Consider the following 13,533-nt stretch of genomic DNA (forward strand, 5'->3'; position numbering starts at 1 on the left):
CTCAGTCCCTCCAGCAGAGGAGTTGGCTTCTCAGCAGGAGAAATTCCGGTTCAGGTTCCCCAAGCGTACAGAGTATGTTTCTGGACCACTCTGATTTCAGAAAGGCAGTCCAGAATCACAATGCTTGTCCAGATAAGCGTTTTTCTAAGCGCCTTAAGGATACACGTTATCCCTTTCCCCCTGACGTGGTTAAAGGTTGGACTCAGTGTCCCAAAGTGGATCCTCCAATCTCCAGACTGGCGGCTAGATCCATACTTGCAGTGGAAGATGGGGCTTCACTCAAAGATGCCACTGACAGGCAGATGGAGCTCTGGTTGAAATCCATCTATGAAGCGATCGGCGCTTCTTTTGCCCCAGCATTCGCAGCCGTATGGGCGCTACAAGCTATCTCAGCAGGTCAAGCGCAAATTGAAGCAGCCACATGCACGTCCGCTACCACTCAGACCTCGGCATTTGCGTCTTACGCTATTAATGCTGTCCTGGACTCTGCGAGCCGTACGGCGGTGGCAGCCGCCAATTCGGTGGTACTCCGCAGGGCCTTGTGGCTACGGGAATGGAAGGCAGATTCTGCTTCCAAAAAGCGCTTAACCAGTTTGCCAATTTCTGGCGACAGATTGTTTGGCGAGCGTTTGGATGAAATTATCAAACAATCCAAGGGAAAGGATACATCCTTACCCCAGCCCAAACTGAACATGCCCCAACAGAGGAGAGGGCAGTCGAGGTTTCGGTCCTTTCGGGGCGCGGGCAGGTCCCAATTCTCCTCGTCCAAAAGGCCTCAGAAAGAGCAAAGGAACTCTGATGCATGGCGGTCTAAGTCACGTCCTAAAAAGACCACCGGAGGGGCAGCTAACAAAGCGGCTTCCTCATGACTTTCAACCTCCTCATTCCGCATCCTCGGTCGGTGGCAGGCTCTCCCGCTTTTGCGACACCTGGCTGCCACGAATAAAAGACCGCTGGGTGAGAGACATTCTGTCTCACGGTTACAAGATAGAGTTCACCTCTCGTCCCCCGACTCGATTCTTCAGGTCATCCCCGCCTCCCGAGCGAGCAGAGGCTCTTCTGCAGGCGCTGCGCACTCTGAAGGCAGAAGGAGTGGTGATCCCTGTTCCTCTTCAGCAACAGGGCCACGGTTTTTACTCCAACTTGTTTGTGGTCCCAAAGAAGGACGGGTCTTTCCGCCCTGTCCTGGACCTGAAACTGCTCAACAAACACGTAAAAACCAGGCGGTTCCGGATGGAATCCCTCCGCTCCGTCATCGCCTCAATGTCCCAAGGAGATTTCCTTGCATCGATCGATATCAAAGATGCTTATCTCCACGTACCGATTGCTCCGGAGCACCAGCGCTTCCTGCGCTTCGCCATAGGAAACGAACACCTGCAGTTCGTGGCACTGCCGTTCGGTCTGGCAACAGCCCCACGGGTTTTTACCAAGGTTATGGCTACTGTAGTAGCGGTCCTACACTCTCAGGGTCACTCGGTGATCCCGTACTTGGACGATCTGCTGATCAAGGCACCCTCTCAAGAGGCATGCCAACGCAGCCTCGAAGCTACCCTGGAGACTCTCCAGAGTTTCGGGTGGATCATCAATTTTCCGAAGTCAAATCTGACACCGGCCCAATCGCTGAAATATCTTGGCATGGAGTTTCATACCCTCTCAGCGATAGTGAAGCTTCCGCTGGTCAAGCAGCAGTCACTACAGAAAGGGGTACAATCTCTCCTTCAAGGCCAGTCACACCCCTTGAGGCGCCTCATGCACTTCCTGGGGAAGATGGTGGCAGCAATGGAGGCAGTCCCTTTCGCGCAGTTTCACCTGCGTCCTCTTCAATGGGACATCCTACGCAAATGGGACAGGAAGCCGACGTCCCTCGACAGGACTGTCTCCCTCTCTCAAGCGACCAAAGCTTCCCTTCGGTGGTGGCTTCTTCCCACTTCATTATCGAAGGGGAAATCCTTCCTACCCCCATCCTGGGCGGTGGTCACGACGGACGTGAGTCTGTCAGGGTGGGGAGCGGTTTTTCTCCACCACAGGGCTCAGGGTACGTGGACCCAGCAAGAGTCATCGCTCCAGATCAATGTTCTGGAAATACGGGCAGTGTACCTTGCCCTGAAAGCGTTCCAGCAGTGGCTGGAAGGCAAGCAGATCCGAATTCAGTCGGACAATTCCACAGCGGTGGCATACATCAACCACCAAGGCGGCACACGCAGTCGGCAAGCCTTCCAGGAAGTCCGGCGGATTTTGCTGTGGGTGGAAGCAACGGCCTCCACCATCTCTGCAGTTCACATCCCAGGCGTGGAAAACTGGGAAGCAGATTATCTCAGTCGCCAGGGCATGGACGCAGGGGAATGGTCCCTTCACCCGGATGTGTTTCAGGAGATCTGTTGCCGCTGGGGGGTGCCGGACGTCGACCTCATGGCGTCCCGGCACAACAACAAGGTACCGATGTTCATGGCACGGTCTCAAGATCCCAGAGCTCTGGCGGCAGACGCCTTAGTTCAGGATTGGTCGCAGTTTCAGCTCCCTTATGTGTTTCCTCCGCTGGCACTGTTGCCCAGAGTGTTACGCAAGATCAGGGCCGACTGCCGCCGCGTCATCCTCGTCGCTCCAGACTGGCCGAGGAGGTCGTGGTACCCGGATCTGTGGCATCTCACGGTCGGCCAACCGTGGGCACTACCAGACCGACCAGACTTGCTATCCCAAGGGCCGTTTTTCCATCTGAATTCTGCGGCCCTCAACCTGACTGTGTGGCCATTGAGTCCTGGATCCTAGCGTCTTCAGGGTTATCTCAAGACGTCATTGCCACTATGAAACAGGCTAGGAAACCAACGTCCGCCAAGATCTACCACAGGACGTGGAAAATATTCCTGTCGTGGTGCTCTGCTCAGGGTTTTTCTCCCTGGCCTTTTGCCTTGCCCACTTTTCTGTCCTTCCTTCAATCTGGACTGGGAAAGGGTTTGTCGCTCGGCTCCCTTAAGGGACAAGTCTCAGCGCTCTCTGTGTTTTTCCAGAAGCGCCTTGCCAGGCTTCCACAGGTACGCACGTTCCTGCAGGGGGTTTGTCACATCGTTCCTCCTTACAAGCGGCCTTTAGAACCCTGGGATCTGAACAGGGTGCTGAGGGTTCTTCAGAAACCACCATTCGAGCCAATGAGAGATATTTCTCTCTCACGCCTTTCGCAGAAAGTGGTTTTCCTAGTTGCAGTCACTTCTCTTCGGAGAGTGTCTGAGCTAGCAGCGCTGTCATGCAAAGCCCCTTTCCTGGTGTTTCACCAGGACAAGGTGGTTCTACGTCCGGTTCCGGAATTTCTCCCTAAGGTGGTATCCCCCTTTCATCTCAATCAGGACATCTCCTTACCTTCTTTTTGTCCTCATCCAGTTCACCAATGTGAAAAGGATTTGCACTTGTTAGATCTGGTGAGAGCACTCAGACTCTACATTTCTCGTACGGCGCCCTTGCGCCGCTCGGATGCACTCTTTGTCCTTGTAGCTGGCCAGCGTAAAGGGTCACAGGCTTCCAAATCAACCCTGGCTCGGTGGATCAAGGAACCAATTCTCGAAGCTTACCGTTCTGCTGGGCTTCCGGTTCCCTCAGGGCTGAAGGCCCATTCTACCAGAGCCGTGGGTGCGTCCTGGGCTTTGAGGCACCAGGCTACGGCTCAGCAGGTGTGTCAGGCGGCTACCTGGTCGAGTCTGCACACTTTCACGAAACACTATCAGGTGCATACCTATGCTTCGGCGGATGCCAGCCTAGGTAGACGAGTCCTTCAGGCGGCGGTTGCCCACCTGTAGGAAGGGGCCGTTTTACGGCTCTATTACGAGGTATTATTTTACCCACCCAGGGACTGCTTTTGGACGTCCCAATGGTCTGGGTCTCCCAATGGAGCGACAAAGAAGAAGGGAATTTTGTTTACTTACCGTAAATTCCTTTTCTTCTAGCTCCAATTGGGAGACCCAGCACCCGCCCCTGTTTTTTTGTGTACACATGTTGTTCATGTTAAATGGTTTCAGTTCTCCGATATTCCTTCGGATTGAATTTACTTAAAACCAGTTTATAATTTTTTCCTCCTTCTTGCTTTTGCACCAAAACTGAGGAGCCCGTGGGAGCACGGGGGGTGTATAGGCAGAAGGGGAGGGGCTTTACACTTTTAGTGTAATACTTTGTGCGGCCTCCGGAGGCATAGCCTATACACCCAATGGTCTGGGTCTCCCAATTGGAGCTAGAAGAAAAGGAATTTACGGTAAGTAAACAAAATTCCCTTCTTTCTTTCTTTCAAAATCTAGTCCAGGTTATGCAGTTCATCCTGTGGCCACTAGAGGAGCTATTGCACTAATGCAGATCAGGGATAATTGCTTCTGCAGAATCGACTGTACAGACTGGTGCAAGCAAAAGAATATAACCACTTACAATCTTATACAGATAAACCTAGTTTGACAGCGTCTATTTTGCAGTAAACAAATGCTACAAAACCAATGTCTCAATACAACAAAATGGCAATTTTATTGACTACTGCAGTCTCTGAACTATTCCCAGCCTTGGTAGATCTGGTCTGGCTGTTATGACCTGTTATAAATGTGATGTTGAACCAGCTCCTGGCTGCGTCCAGGAGGAGTCCCGCACCCTTCCTCATGGGCCCTGGCATCCTAGTCCTCTTCATAAACCAATTCTTGGTGGACTTTGATCTATGCTTGACATCACAAACTTTGTAAGGTCCAATACTGCTCGGCTTTCTCAGACCGTGTGATATTTTCTTGTGCCAGAAGAAGGGAATTTTGTTACTTACCGTAAATTCCTTTTCTTCTAGCTCCTATTGGGAGACCCAGACGATTGGGGTGTATAGTACTGCCTCCGGAGGCCACACAAAGCATTACACTAAAAAGTGTAAGGCCCCTCCCCTTCTGGCTATACACCCCCAGTGGGATCACTGGCTCACCAGTTTTAGTGCAAAAGCAAGAAGGAGGAAAGCCAATAACTGGTTTAAACAAATTCACTCCGAAGTAACATCGGAGAACTGAAAACCATTCAACATGAACAACATGTGTACCCGAAAAACAACCAAAAATCCCGAAGGACAACAGGGCGGGTGCTGGGTCTCCCAATAGGAGCTAGAAGAAAAGGAATTTACGGTAAGTAACAAAATTCCCTTCTTCTTCGGCGCTCCATTGGGAGACCCAGACGATTGGGACGTCCAAAAGCTGTCCCTGGGTGGGTAAAGAAATACCTCATGTTAGAGCTGTAAAACAGCCCTTCCCTACAAGGAGGCAACCGCCGCCTGCAGGACTCTTCTACCTAAGCTGGCATCCGCCTAAGCGTAGGTATGCACCTGACAATGCTTGGTGAAAATGTGCAGACTCGACCAGGTAGCTGCCTGGCACACCTGCTGAGCCGTAGCCTGGTGCCGTAATGCCTAGGGCGCACCCACGGCTCTGGTAAAATGGGCTTTCAGCCCTGATGGAACCGGAAGCCCAGCAGAACAGTAGGCTTCAAGAATTGGTTCCTTGATCCATCGAGCCAGGGTGGATTTGGAAGCCTGCGACTCTTTACGCTGATTAGCGACAAGCACAGAGAGTGCATCCGAGCGGCGCAGAGGCGCCGTGTGGGAAATGTAGATTCTGAGTGCTCTCACCAGATCCAACAAATGCAAATCCATTTCATATCGATGAAATGGATGAGGCAAAAGGAAGGTAAGGAGATATCCTGATTGAGATGAAAGGGGGATACCACCTTAGGGAGAACTCCGGAATCGGGCGCAGCACTGCCTTGCCTTGGTGAAACACCAGGAAGGAAGCTTTTGGATGACAGCGCTGCTAGCTCGGACACTCTCCTAAGAGACGTGACCGCTACCAGAAAGGCCTCTTTCTGGGAAAGTCGAGAGTGAAACATCTCTCAGAGGCTCGAAGGGCGGCTTCTGGAGAGCAATTAGTACCCTGTTCAGATCCCATGGGTCCAACGGCCGTTTGTACAGAGGGACAATGTGACAAACCTCCTGCAGGAACGTGTGTACCTGAGGAAGTGGTGCTAGGCGCTTCTGAAGAATACAGATAGCGCTGAGACTTGTCCTTTGAGGGAGCCGAGTGACAACCTTTTTCCAAACCAGATTGCAGGAAGGAAGGAAAAGTAGGGAATGCAAATGGGCAGGGAGACACTCCCTGAGCAGAGCATTAAGAGAAGAATATCCTCCACATCCTGTGGTAGATCTTGGCAGACGTCGGTTTTCTAGACTGTCTCATGGTGGCAATGACGTCCTGAGATAATCCTGAAGACGCTAGGATTCAGGACTCAAAGGCCATACCGTCAGGTTCAGGGCCGTAGAATTCAGATGGAAAAAACGGCCCTTGGGACAGTAAGTCTGGCCGGGCTGGTAGTGCCCACGGTTGGCAGACCGTGAGATGCCACAGATCCGGGGACTACGACCTCCTCGGCCAGTCTGTGGCGATGAGGATGGCGCGGCGGCAAACGGACCTGATGTTGCGTAGCCCTCTGGGCAGCAGTGTCAGAGGGGGAAACACATAGGTAGCTGGAACTGCGACCAAACCTGAACTAAGGCGTCTGCCGCCAGAGCTCTTTGATCGTGATACCGCGCCATGAAAATCGGAACCTTGTTGTTGTGCCGAGACGCTATTAGGTCGACGTTCAGCATCCCCCAGCGTTGACAGATTTCCTGAAAACCGTCCGGGTGAAGATACCCTTCCCCTGCGTCCATACCCTGGCAACTGAGGAAGTCTGCTTCCCAGTTTTCTGCGCCCGGGATGTGAACTGCGGATATGGTGGATGCTCTGTCTTCCACCCCCATCAGACTCCGCCGGACTTCCTGGGAGGCTTGCCGACTGCGTGTTCCGCCTTGGTGGTAGATGTATGCCACCGCTGTGGAGTTGTCCGACTGAATTCGGATGTGTGTGCTTTCCAGCCACGGCTGGAAGGCTTGCAGGGCAAGATACACTGCCCAGATTTCCAGCACATTGATTTGAAGGATGGACTCCTCTGAAGAGAGTCCTTGACCGTCTGAGAAGGGGGACGTTCCTTCTAGGGACGTCGACTTCCCATCCCATTGGCAAAGAATGCCACATTGGAGTGGACGCAGATGAAACTGCGCGAAAGTGACTGCCTCTGCATGAGTCGTGTTAAGGGGTGTGACTGGCCATGAAGGAGAGACTGCACCCCCGTCTGTAGTGAACGTGTCCAGCGGAAGCTTCACTATCGCTGAGGGAGCGTGACACTCCATGCCCAGATATGTCAGCGATTGGGTCGGTGTCAGATTTAAGAGAAGATGATGATCCACCCGAAACTCTGGAGAGTCTCCAGCGCTACGCTCAGGCTGTGTTGGCATGCCTCTTGAGAGGGTGCCTTGACCAGTCGACCGTCCAAGGAAGGATCACCGAGTGACCCTGAGAGTGCAGGACTGCTCCCACTGCTGCCCTGAACTTGGTGAAAACCCGTAGGGCTGTCACCAGACCGAAGGGCAGGGTTACGAACTGAAGATGCTCGTCTTCAATAACGAAACGTAGCAAACGTTGGTGCTCTGGAGCAATCGGCACGTGGAGATAAGCATCCTGTGTCTATTGATGCTAGGAAATCTCCTTGAGACATTGAGGCAATGACGGAGCGGAGGGACGCCATCCGGAACCGCCTGGCCTTCACGTGCTTGTTGAGCAGTTTTAGGTCCCCCACAATCAGATTGGAGGAAAAACCGTGTCTTGTTCCTGAAGAGGAACAGGAATTACCACTCCTTCTGCCTGCAGAAGAGCATCGGCTCGGTGGGTAGGTGGGGAAGTTCTGAAGAATCGAGCCGGAGGCCGAGAACAGAACTCTATCCTGTACACGTGAGACACAATGTCTCTCACCCACCGGTCTGTGACCTGTGGCAGCTAAATGTCGCCAAGGCGAGAGAGTCTGCCACCAACCGCGGATGCGGAGAGAGAGAGCTTAAAGTCATGAGGAGACCGCCTTGGAAGCGGTTCCTCTGGCTGCCTTCCTTGGGCGTGATTGAGCCCGCCTGGAATCTGAGCCCCTCTGAGCCTTTTGAGCCCTTTTGGACTAGGACAATTTGGACCTGCCCGAGCCTGGGAAGGACCGAAACCTCGACTGTCTCTCTCGGACAGCATTAATAGGGTAAGTCGCAATGCAGACATTGCGAGGATAAGGACGCTACCTGCGGCACAGATGTACCTGTGCTCACAAGACCAGCTGACATAGCTTAGAGTGCCCATACGGCTGCGAATGCCGGAGCAACCGACACGCCGATAGCTTCATAGACAGATTTCAACCAGAGGTCCATCTGTCTGTCAATGGCATCTTTAAGTGAAGTACCATCTCCACTGCAACTATGGATCTAGCCGCAAGCCTGGAGATTGGGGGATCCACCTTTGGACCCTGGGTCCAGCGCCTGACCACGTCAGGGGGAAAGGGATAACATGTATCCTTAATACATTTGGAGAAAAGCTTATCTGGTAAGCGTGGTGATTCTGCACTGCTTCTCTGAAGTCAGCGTGGCCAGAAAAGTACTCAATGTACGCTTGAGATACTGAAATGGGATTTCTCCTGCTGGGAAGCTGACTCCTCCACTGAAGGAGCTGGGGGAGAGATATCCAACATGCCATTGCTGGACGCCATAAGATCAGTCACCATGGCGTCACCATCCGGTGTATCCGGATTGAGAGCGGTGTCAGGATCAAAGTCCTGATCAGCTACGTCTGCCTCATCATACAGAGAGTCCTCTGCTGTGACCCTGACTAGTGATGAGGCCGAGTGCCGCTCCCAGCGAGCTCGCTTAGGCTGTCTGGGACTGTCGTCCGTGTCAGAGCCTTCACCCTGGAATGCCTGGGACCCCCCCGGAGCACTGATTTTGTTCCAAATGAGGGTGGCCAGGGAGCAATGATCAAGATTGCCCATGGCCTGTCTGGACTGCAAGTCACTATCCCATGACAATCTATCAGCCGAAACTGCAACACCGTCCCTGTCCATGGACAGGGTTCACAGGTGGTTCCTTTGGCCACCTCTAGTAGAGACCCCGGCTGACCAAGTGCTACAGGGGAGCATTGCACACAACGGGGGTCAGTGGAACCTGCCGGTGGAACAGTATCACATGCAGTAAAAGCAGCATAGAAAGCCTGTGTTGCTTTTTTGCTGCTGTTGTCCAGCCATCTAGGAGCATATAGTCGAGAATAGCGACCGCACAGTGCAATGTATAGCATACAAGCATAAAGTACAAATGAGCACTTCAGCACATGCAATATGAGCAGCTTAGAAAGCCTGTGCCTTAGCATCTTTGCTTTTTTGCTGCTGTAGTCTAGCCATCTAGGAGCATATAGCCCAGAATAGCGACCGTACAGTGCAATGTATAGCATACAAGCATAAGTACAAATGAACACTTCAGCACATGCAATACAAGCAGCCTAGAAAAACTGTGCCTTAGCACCCATGCTTTTTTGCTGCTGTAGTCTAGCCATTCTAGGAGAATATAGCCAAGAATAGCGACCGTACAGTGCAATGTATAGCATACAAGCATAAGTACAAATGAACACTTCAGCACATGCAATACAAGCAGCATAGAAAGCCTGTGCTTTAGCACCCTTGCTTTTTTGCTGCTGTTGTCTCGCCATCTAAGAGGGCATATAGCCAAAGATAGCGACCTACAGTGCAGTGTAAGCATAAAATACAAATGGACACAACGGTATTTAGTGGGGTCAGCACTTCAGGTGCTGCTTACCGCCCGCCTATAGGCGGGTGTGTGGTCGCCAGAGTCCTGTGACTGGTTGCCCAGAGCTTGTCTCCGTTCTCCAGTTCGGACTGCAGGAATGGCTGCCGGCGTCCTTCTCCAGCTCGTGTGACGAGGGGCGGGCCGTGGGCGTGCCCCAGACAAGAGCGGGAAACCGGCGTCCCACTGTGTCCAGTGAAGGGGGCTGGAGAATGCAAAGCAGACTCCAGCCCTCGGCGCTGACTTTCTGTACAGCGTCCCGCCTCTCCCCTGACTGGCAGGGCTGGGGGCGGGAACGAAACGAAAACTAGGCCGCAAAGCCGGGGACTCGAGTAATAAGCGCGGCCGTCCTATGTGCACGGCCAGCGCGGAGTCCCCGGCGCACCACAAGTCCCAGCCGCGCCACAGTGTAAAAACACCTAGCAGCGGCCCGGCGCGGCAGTTCCCAATACATAAATTCACACAGCAAAGCTGCCGTGAATAATAGCACGAGCGCTCCGCGCTGTTGTCCCCGGCGCACTAGCACTCCCAGCAATGCTGGTGTGTGTGTGCGCGATGTGTACGGGGACACAGAGTACCTTAATGTAGCAGGGCCCTGTCCCTGACGATACTCAGCTCCATATCCAGCAGGTTCTCTGGGTCTGTGGATGGAGCCCGGTCTCAGTGCCTGGAGACCTGTAAGATCCCACTTCACCCAGAGCCCTGAGGGGGGATGGGGAAGGAAAACAGCATGTGGGCTCCAGCCTCCGTACCCGCAATGGGTACCTCAACCTTAACAAACACCCGACAAAAGTGGGGTGAGAAGGGAGCATGCTGGGGGCCCCATATGGGCCCACTTTTCTTCCATCCGACATAGTCAGCAGCTGCTGCTGACTAAAAACAGTGGAGCTATGCGTGGATGTCTGACCTCCTTCGCACAAAGCAGAAAACTGGTGAGCCAGTGATCCCACTGGGGGTGTATAGCCAGAAGGGGAGGGGCCTTACACTTTTTAGTGTAATGCTTTGTGTGGCCTCCGGAGGCAGTACTATACACCCCAATCGTCTGGGTCTCCCAATGGAGCGCCGAAGAAATACAATCTTGTGCGCAGGTAGCGTTCTGCCCTGCAGAAATTTCTGCAGCGATTTGAACAGCACACGTGCGCTTCAAATCGCTGCAGAAATAGTCCGTAATGAGAAAAAAAAAAGCTGATTCCATGCGCTCTGAGTGCAGCCCCTCCCATAGAGCGGGGGCTGCATGCAGAGCGCAGGAAAGAAGTGACATGTCACTTCTTAGACCGCGCGCTTTGGGCAGCAGCCGAAGCGCTGCACTCAATACGCCACGTGTGCACGTCTCATGCATAATCTTCATAGATTATGCTGGGGACGCATGGAGTTACGCTGCGGTGCAGATTGCAGCGTAACTGCATGCAAAGAGCTAGTGCTGATGCTGGAGGGAACAGGCTGCACTGGTATCAATCAGTCCTATAATCTTATGACCCCCATAACCAGATGGGTCACTCTGCAAGGAAGAAGCTGTGGCTCAAATTTTACTCCACTGTGGACAATGTATTCAGCACTTATCACAAGGTTCAATTATTTTTTTATCATTCATTAAGAAATAAATACAAATGTAAAAAAAAAAAAAAAAAAAATATTCATACCCTAATCAATAGGCTCTTGTGTAATGATATACAACCCATGGGCTAGGGTTTGAAACAGCCTATATATAATTTATTTTATTTTTTTAAGCATTGATATTACTTGATCCTTTGTGTGAGTGATGGATACATCTTTTCCTAATCATTTTGGACTGGCTCCCTTTTAATGCACCATCTCGCTCATTGGACTGGATCTCGTCCATGTAGAATGGTGACCCGACATTGCACTTTATTTTTTCCTCTTTCCCACGCTTTACTACAGGCAGGGTGTTTGTGAGACCACGGGTGTATACTGCTAATTTGCAAAGAAGTCAGATTCCTCCTCCCCAGGCTACACCCTTATGCTTGATTCTTCCTCCAAAAATAGAACAGAAGCCTGAAAAGTTCCACTTTTATGGCTGTACAGAACAGAATCCCAACATTTGGGTACATTTTTTTTTTTTTTTTTGTTTCAGAGGTGGAAGTCAGGCATGGAGACCTAGCATTTAGTTTGCATCTTAGGGTATGTGCACATAGACGCAGCATGTGCTGTCCACAGGAGACCGCAGCTGCCTGTGCCCACGATCAGGGTCTGGGCCATTGCAGATCTTATCTCTATTCTTCCTGCAGAGAACACTCGCAGCTCTGCAGCATAAAGTGAGAGTCTGCAGCTCAGAAAGCCATGCCATAGCTCAGTTTATGCTGCAGAAAAACAAGCACAATGGGCAGAAGATTTCTATAAATCCCATCTATTGTGCCTCTACTGTACAATGCAGCATTTTTGACACAGCACAAAACACACTGCCTCCAAAATGCTGCAAACCCCGATCGTGTGCACTCATCCTTAGTGAAACAGTGCATGCTACCACCAAATCTCACAATTTCTTGAAGGATTTTAACTACCAGCCTCCTTAGGAACTTGCTCGCAGCCAGTGTCTTTTTTTTTGGCTGTGTTAGGCTATGTGCGCAATAGAAAGTGACTGTTTCTGAAGAAAAAAAAACAGACCCTCTTAAAGAATCCTACACTCACGGTGAGAAAAAAAAAACACACCAAATCCGCATGCGGTTTCACCGCAGATTCTCCACAAAAGTTGGTCCCTGGGGATCTTTACCATTATCTATGGCAAAAACCACAGGTACCTGCGGAAAAGAAATGACATGCTCATTAGTTCCGCAGCGGAAAGTCCACGGGTTTAAAAAAAAAAAAAAAAAAAGCCGAGAGCGTAGTTTTTGTTTTGTGTTTTTTTTTTTTTTTTTTTAAAAACCCCATAGGATTTGCTGGGGAATGACTGCAGCAATGTTAGACACATTTTCTGCAGCAAATCCGCAGCGTGCGCACAGGGCCTTAGGCTATGTGCGCACGTTGCGTACTAGCCCTGCAGAAATTTCTGCAGCGATCTAAAGAGCACATGTGCGCTTCAAATCGCTGCAGAAAATGTCCATAGAGAAAGAAAAAAACAAAACGATTCCATGCGCTCTGCCTGCAGCTCCTGCCATAGACAGAGCAGGAGCTGCCGGCAAAGCGCACGGAAGAAGTGACATGTCACTTCTTAGAACGCAGCGCTTCGGGCAGCAGCCGAAGCGCTGCGCTCTAAGACGCCACGTGCGCACGGCCCCTGCACAATCTCCATAGACTGTGCAGGGGACGCAGGACGCATGCAGTTACGCTGCGCTACAAAGCGCAGCGTAACTGCATGTATTTACGCAACGTGCGCACATAGCCTTAAGGTAGTTTTGTCGATGTTAATAGAAACAGTTCAGACGTCTGAACTGTTTCTATTATCTCCAGAAACATCCAATGCTTTTGTATCCTCCTGGTTTGTGAAGGCAACGATCTCTAACTTTATTCACCATTCAACCCAATCCCACCCAAGAATATTAGGGACCTGGAGGCCATCACTTAAGAGGCTACAATTCCTCAGGAACGATGCAAGAAGCTGGTGTCTGGCCGGGGATTAGATCTGCAGCAGGTCATAACAGCCAGGGGAGCTCTACTAAGTATTGTACTAGTTGTGGATAATTCGGGGACTACAGGAATCAGTAAAAGTGGCATTGTGTCATTAATTTGGAGAAACCACTTGTTACACTGGTTGTGTTGAGCCATTTACATTGCAATAAGGCAAACAACGGAAATTTTGTACATTGTTACTTTAAAAAGGAATAGTTACCCAATTTTGAATGGAAGTGTACACAGGAGTCACCAGGTTTTTGCTTCCCCATCTGAAAGCA

Source organism: Anomaloglossus baeobatrachus, chromosome 8 (assembly GCF_048569485.1).
Source record: "Anomaloglossus baeobatrachus isolate aAnoBae1 chromosome 8, aAnoBae1.hap1, whole genome shotgun sequence".
In the NCBI taxonomy this organism is placed as follows: Eukaryota; Metazoa; Chordata; class Amphibia; order Anura; family Aromobatidae; genus Anomaloglossus; species Anomaloglossus baeobatrachus.